Here is a 6845-nt window from a genome sequence, read left to right as displayed (position 1 = left end):
ATTGGCCGCGTTGATTTTCTGTGCATGGTTCTCTCTTGAGGTGGTTGGATGGATGGTGTGGTTATTGATAGTGAATAAAACATTGATAAAATGTTGATAAAACATCACATTGTAGGCTACTCTCACAAGAAACAGACCTCATCCTCCATAAAATGTGTTGCACACATATTTTGGGTTGGAACAGTGTTGTAAAAACAACTTATCCACTGATTTCTAGTTGTGTCTGGAAGGCCAAACAAAACAAAAAAATGTGGTGGCTCCACAACATGGCACTGGCAGCATCAGTGACAATAAAAGTTATGCCTTCTTTCTTTGCTGAACATTTGGCCATCATTATACAAATCTTCCCACATCGAGACATAAACATTTAGGAGCATGTTTAAACGAGCCGTTTTAGGAGGGAGTGGTTGACTCTTAATTTTTATAAAGAATATCTCTTTGGATTTTAGACTTTAGTCTTTTTTTTTTATAAATCAACTTTACAGATCTTCTTTATGAACCAAGAGCTTGTAACACTCCAAAGAGAAATGAAACTTGAAATTACATCATATGACCCCTTTAATGTGTACATTGTCAATAAATAGCCTGCAGAATTTTTCGTTTTTCGTTTATCGTTTATAGGAGATTTTGTGAACCCCGTCTTAAGTCTTAAGTCGCTGGGATATATTTGTAGCAATAGCAAAAAAATACATTGCATGGGTAAAAATTTATTGATTTTTCTTTTATGCCAAAACACAATGACATTAAGTAAAGGTTAAGTTCCATGAAGATATTTTGTAAATTTCCTACTGCAAATATATCAAAACTTAGGATAAAAATAAATTTAATTAAAGTGAAATACATGTATAACAATTTATGATAATTTAAAATAATAGTATAATTTATTATAATAAAATACATGCTATTTTTGAAAACTTTCTCTTCATCAAAGAAGAGAAAAAAAAAATAATAAAAAAAAAAAGTCATTGTAAAGTTTCACAAAAAAAAAAAAATCAGCACAACTGTTTTCAAAATTGATAATAATAATAATAATGAATGTTACTTGAGCAGCAAATCAGCATATTAGATTGATTTCTGAAGTGGACGCTTAAGACTTTCAGCTTTCATCACTGGGAATTATTATTATTAGTAGTAGTAGTATTATTATACTCTATTTTAGATCAAATAAATGCAACATTTGCAGAAGAGACTTTGTTCAAAACATACAAAGAATGTAAATAAACAAAAATATTAATTAATTAATTAATTAATTACCAATCCCAAACTTTTGAACCGTAGCAAAATGGATACTAAAATTATATAAGAATTATATGCCAGAATTAATAAATTAATATGCAGAATCTTAACAAATTTGAATTAAATCAAGAATCAGAATCTTTTTTTTTAAGAGCACTGAAAACAAAGGGGGCAGATAAGTGCTGCATTTTTACACTGAATGCTTCTTAAATCACTCTAGCAGTGACTAATTATGAAGGCGGCACAAGCACGAGGGGCTGCTGAAACTGCGTTCTGACCTTGGAGTTTGTGTGGCTGAACAGACAGCAATTACATGAGCCTCAAATCAATGCTGGTGCCTCAGAATAGACTTGGCATTCCACCACCAACTACTGAGTGCTCAATCCTGTGAAGTCAGTCGTGGTTTAGATTGTCTCTGACAGGTGAAAGTGAGCGAACATAGAATAGGAATGTGGATTAAATGCTGTGAATTGTGAAGGATGATACACAGTGGGATTTGAAGGGCCAAAAAAGTGAAAATGTTTGTTTTTCATTGTTAACAACATTTGTTGCTTTTTTGATGAGTGATCTTGAAAAAGTGTAAAATCTGAAATAATATATATATAAAACAAAATACATCATGGCATATATGCTCTCTTTAATTGTATTTCATATTTTGTATGTGGTCTCTGACTTTTTAATAATAAAGTACACAATTGTATAAGGCACATAAAATATTTACAGGTGCATTTCAATAAATTAGAATGTCATGGAAAAGTTCATTTATTTCAATAGTTCAACTCAAATTGTGAAACTTATGTATTAAATTGAGACTGAAGTAGCTTAAGTCGTTAGTTCTTTTAATTGCGATGATTTTGGCTCACATTTAACAAAAACCCACCAATTAATCTCAACAAATTAGAATACTTCATACGACCCCCCCCCCCCCCCCCCCCCCCAAAAAAAAAAGAAAAGAAAAAAAGGTGAATTGTTGGCCTTCTGAAAATGTTCATTTACTGTACATGTACCCAACAATCCAAAAACTGCTGGGTTGAAAACAACCCAATTTGGGTTATTTTGGCAACCCAGCGCTGGGTCAAAAAGGGACGAACCCAATGCCGGGTTATTTTAACCCAACCAGTTGGGTTATTACGTTTAACCCAGCCTGCTGGTTTGCTTTTTATGGTTTAAAATTACTACTTTGCAGGGTTTCAAAAACCAGAACGGGTGTTTTTTTATCACTGTATTTCAGAAGGAAACCTACTGTATTTAGAAAATGTTCGATTTCATTTCACATGTGCTTGATAAGTTAGCGTTTGTGAGTTCACCTCCGCTTTGCAGTCGTTACCGGAGAAACCCTTACCTCTCCCGCTCTTAGCACCTCCTGCTGGCAGAAAATTAACTCGCGGAGTGCCGCCACGAATTGAGTGCAAGGATGCCACATTAAAATGAACCCAAATTGTGCTAGGTATTAAACCTACAAATCTTGTTCATTTTAAATATCACTTTTACACACAAATAATAATTATCAAAATAAAAATATTTATTAAAAACAAGAGAAAAGTAAAAAAGTAACATGTAAGAAGAAATGCAGAAAAGGATGGCATTAACAGCTACAGAGTTCATAAATAAAGCATTGAACATTTGTTGAATATACAACCCGAATTCCGGAAAAGTTGGGACGTTTTTAAAATTTTAATAAAATGAAAACTAAAGGAATTTCAAATCACATGAGCCAATATTTTATTCACAATAGAACATAGATAACGTAGCAAATGTTTAAACTGAGAAATTTTACACTTTTATCCACTTAATTAGCTCATTTAAAATTTAATGCCTGCTACAGGTCTCAAAAAAGTTGGCACGGGGGCAACAAATGGCTAAAAATGCAAGCAGTTTTGAAAAGATTCAGCTGGGAGTACATCTAGTGATTAATTAAGTTAATTGATATCAGGTCTGTAACATGATTAGCTATAAAAGCTTTGTCTTAGAGAAGCAGAGTCTCTCAGAAGTAAAGATGGGCAGAGGCTCTCCAATCTGTGAAAGACTGCGTAAAAAAATTGTGGAAAACTTTAAAAACAATGTTCCTCAACGTCAAATTGCAAAGGCTTTGCAAATCTCATCATCTACAGTGCATAACATCATCAAAAGATTCAGAGAAACTGGAGAAATCTCTGTGCGTAAGGGACAAGGCCGGAGACCTTTATTGGATGCCCGTGGTCTTCGGGCTCTCAGACGACACTGCATCACTCATCGGCATGATTGTGTCAATGACATTACTAAATGGGCCCAGGAATACTTTCAGAAACCACTGTCGGTAAACACAATCCGCCGTGCCATCAGCAGATGCCAACTAAAGCTCTATCATGCAAAAAGGAAGCCATATGTGAACATGGTCCAGAAGCGCCGTCGTGTCCTGTGGGCCAAGGCTCATTTAAAATGGACTATTTCAAAGTGGAATAGTGTTTTATGGTCAGACGAGTCCAAATTTGACATTCTTGTTGAAAATCACGGACGCCGTGTCCTCCGGGCTAAAGAGGAGGGAGACCTTCCAGCATGTTATCAGCGTTCAGTTCAAAAGCCAGCATCTCTGATGGTATGGGGGTGCATAAGTGCATACGGTATGGGCAGCTTGCATGTTTTGGAAGGCTCTGTGAATGCTGAAAGGTATATAAAGGTTTTAGAGCAACATATGCTTCCCTCCAAACAATGTCTATTTCAGGGAAGGCCTTGTTTATTTCAGCAGGACAATGCAAAACCACATACTGCAGCTATAACAACAGCATGGCTTCGTCGTAGAAGAGTCCGGGTGCTAACCTGGCCTGCCTGCAGTCCAGATCTTTCACCTATAGAGAACATTTGGCGCATCATTAAACGAAAAATACGTCAAAGACGACCACGAACTCTTCAGCAGCTGGAAATCTATATAAGGCAAGAATGGGACCAAATTCCAACAGCAAAACTCCAGCAACTCATAGCCTCAATGCCCAGATGTCTTCAAACTGTTTTGAAAAGAAAAGGAGATGCTACACCATGGTAAACATGCCCCGTCCCAACTATTTTGAGACCTGTAGCAGAAATCAAAATTGAAATGAGCTCATTTTGTGCATAAAATTGTAAACTTTCTCAGTTTAAACATTTGCTATGTTATCTATGTTCTATTGTGAATAAAATATTGGCTCATGTGATTTGAAAGTCTTTTAGTTTTCATTTTATTAAAATGTAAAAAACGTCCCAACTTTTCCGGAATTCGGGTTGTAGCTTAAGATCAAATTGAACTTTGTATTTTATATATTGTATAAAAATATATGAAATCACTATTATACAATAAATGTACTATTAGTTAGGTTCTTTACCAACTATTCTGGCATGACAGTACACAAATAAACCACAACATTAACATTGATATTATAACATTTAACAGACGTGTGTGTGTGTGTGTGTGTGTGTGTGTGTGTGTGCGTGTGTGTGTGTGTGTGTGTGTGTGTGTGTGTGTGTGTGTGTGTGTGTGTGTGTGAAAGAATGTGAGCATGTGTATGAATGATAGTGTAAACTCTTCTACTAAACAACACAGAACAAGCATTTAACAATTTTTTTTTACAAATTATACACTTAAAGTTTGTTTCATAGTCCATGGATACAAATCATGCATCACTGTCAATTTTCATGATCTCTTTAGCATAATTGATGTAGTCATGGAGAAGTCCCATCAGCAAATGTTACATCTTCTACATCATCCAGGGCAGCATCCTCATTTAAAACCACTGCTGCATCAGTTTATGGGAAAGGACAATATCTTCTTTGACCAGCATTCATCCCAGTCACCGCCTGTTCTTCATCAGCGGTCTAAAAAGAGAAACACATTTGAAAAAAGAAAACATTTAATTAAACTATCCATTTTCAGGTAGAGGTGTATTAACATCCGTAAGGACAGGTAAATAATCTGTTTTAAAGTTTCAACACTTTGTGTGGTTGTTTAATGTCTGTCTATCACAGCGCTCCAGAAGGCTATAATGGCAACACTAGTGTGAGGGCATGTCATATTGTTTGAATAAATGTATTGCTTTCTGAAAGCTTCTTTACTGAAACATTAAAACAGTCATGACATTCACATACCTCACAAATGTTCATGTACGTGGAGGGCTGCTCTTCAAATGGTTAGTTCTCCAAATAATAAAAATGGTCATAATTTACTCTCCCTCATGTTGTTCCAGACCCACACAAACTCTGCTCATTTTTGGAAAACAAATGAATATATTTAATTTTCTCTTAGTTTGTGTCCTCCAATGCTAGTCTGGAAGACCAGTATTTTATTTTGAACATACATGTTTGCTATCATATAATTTAAGATTTATTCATATATAAATATCAGAATGAATTACTTCTACAATAACTCTGTATTTATGAGGCTTGAAAATACTGATTATCTAGACTATAAATGTATTAACACAATTATGAGAAAATTAAAAATATATTAATTTATGTTGTAAAGACAGAAAAAAGTCTTACAGGTTTGGAATGACATGAGGGCAAGTAAATTATTTTTTGTGTGAACTTAACCTTTAAGAAGGAAGACCAAGAATGAAGACTCTCCAAATCAGACAACTCCAAAGTTGGTTTGAGTTCTGCAATGATAAACATAGACATCAATGGTTTTACTGAAATGAGCATGTAATCACACTGTTGTTGCATCAAAATGTGAAGTAAACCAGCAGGAGACAACAGAAACATCTATTTTCTAAAAATAAATTACATAAAATCTCAAAAGAATGATGATCTCCCATGTCTCTGGCTTTTAACATCTACAAAAACAAACATTATTTTACTCTTAGTAAAAAATTAAAATAAAAAAAAAAACTACAACTGATAACTGATAACATGAAATTATGAAGTTTACTTACCTTAAACTATCTTTCCCTCTCTTCCAAAGAAGCTGAGAAAACCACCTCACACAAGCAGACTTGTGTGTCCTTAACTCCAAAGTTAGTTTGAGTTCTGCAAAGTGCGACATCAATGGTTTCAATAAAATATTAACATGTAATCATACTGTTGTTGCATCAAAATGTGAAGTAAACAGGGAGGACACAAAAGAAAAAAAAATTTTCTAAAAAAATAACTCACATCAGTCTCATAAGAATTAAGTTATCTTGTCTCTGGATTTCAGCATCTACAAAACAAACATTATTTTAGTCTTAGGTAAAAATAAAGATAACTTGATGGTATTCTGAAGTTTACGCGCCTTAAATCCGTCTGTCCCTCTCTTCAGAAGAAGCTGAGAACACCGCCTCCTCCTCAGACAGCCAGTCACTCTCACACAAACAGCTTCTGTGTCTTTAACTCTCAGCGCACAGCGCTTACACGATGAAGACACAAGCTCGACAAGTCTGAAATATTACATGCAAAACATACTTTTACCAATTACCACTTCAAAATAATTATGCTAGTCTTTACTACACAATGCCGTTTCCTTTAGGAGACTAACATACATTCAGTTTAACCGCGAAAAATAAGATAACAAATTAACATGAGTGTAACTGTAACAATAACCGTCTATTAACACCTCAAAAAGTGCAGATAATGTAAAATCTTATGTAAATATGACATAAGACATTCACGGACGTTATATTAAA

At 34.6% G+C, this 6845-nt stretch overlaps 1 long non-coding RNA gene across 1 annotated transcript; it reads right to left on the bottom strand.

The window, feature by feature from the left end:
• Positions 1–4560: 4560 nt before the first annotated feature.
• Positions 4561–6195, bottom strand: LOC132107319 (uncharacterized). Its single transcript, XR_009424271.1, has 4 exons — positions 6117–6195; positions 5969–6017; positions 5776–5840; positions 4561–5061 (listed from the first exon to the last, which is right to left on the bottom strand). It is a non-coding gene; the product is annotated as an uncharacterized LOC132107319 (long non-coding RNA).
• Positions 6196–6845: the final 650 nt, after the last annotated feature.

The sequence above is a fragment of the Carassius carassius genome, chromosome 27 (genome assembly GCF_963082965.1).
Source record: "Carassius carassius chromosome 27, fCarCar2.1, whole genome shotgun sequence".
NCBI lineage: Eukaryota > Metazoa > Chordata > Actinopteri > Cypriniformes > Cyprinidae > Carassius > Carassius carassius.
The sequence above is the reverse complement of the archived record's forward strand: the minus strand, read 5'-3'. Positions and strand labels throughout refer to the sequence as shown.